The sequence below is a fragment of the Alosa sapidissima genome, chromosome 6, assembly GCF_018492685.1.
Source record: "Alosa sapidissima isolate fAloSap1 chromosome 6, fAloSap1.pri, whole genome shotgun sequence".
In the NCBI taxonomy this organism is placed as follows: Eukaryota; Metazoa; Chordata; class Actinopteri; order Clupeiformes; family Clupeidae; genus Alosa; species Alosa sapidissima.
Window position 1 is genome coordinate 18192340 of NC_055962.1, and position 300 is coordinate 18192639.

The 300-nt window shown below is 35.3% G+C and overlaps 1 protein-coding gene across 4 annotated transcripts in view; it reads left to right on the forward strand.

Moving 5' to 3' along the window:
* Window positions 1–52, forward strand: part of vegfab (vascular endothelial growth factor Ab) — a 14134-nt gene extending 14082 nt beyond the window's left edge. For all 4 annotated transcript variants that reach the window (XM_042096629.1, XM_042096631.1, XM_042096632.1 and 1 more), the window contains one exon: window positions 1–52. This exon is cut by the window's left edge and continues 1233 nt beyond it. The gene's annotated coding sequence lies outside the window, so the exon portion shown is untranslated.
* The last annotated feature ends 248 nt before the right edge of the window (window positions 53–300 follow it).

Here is a 300-nt window from a genome sequence, read left to right on the forward strand (position 1 = left end):
ACTAACTTTCTGTGAGACTAATGTAGTAAAACATATTTATTTTCAAATGAAACTTGTCTCAATGTACGTATTTCTACATACACATAACATAAACATGTTAACTGTACACACACACACACACACAGAGAGACCTCACAACACGTTATAACAACTCACAGTTGCAAACTTTATTTTGTATCTCTGTATTGTGTTTGCACATTTCTGTCAGTGTGGAAGACAAAATAATCTAATCCTCATGTACTAACACACACACACACATACACACACACACACACACACACACAGACAAGCAGGCTTGTA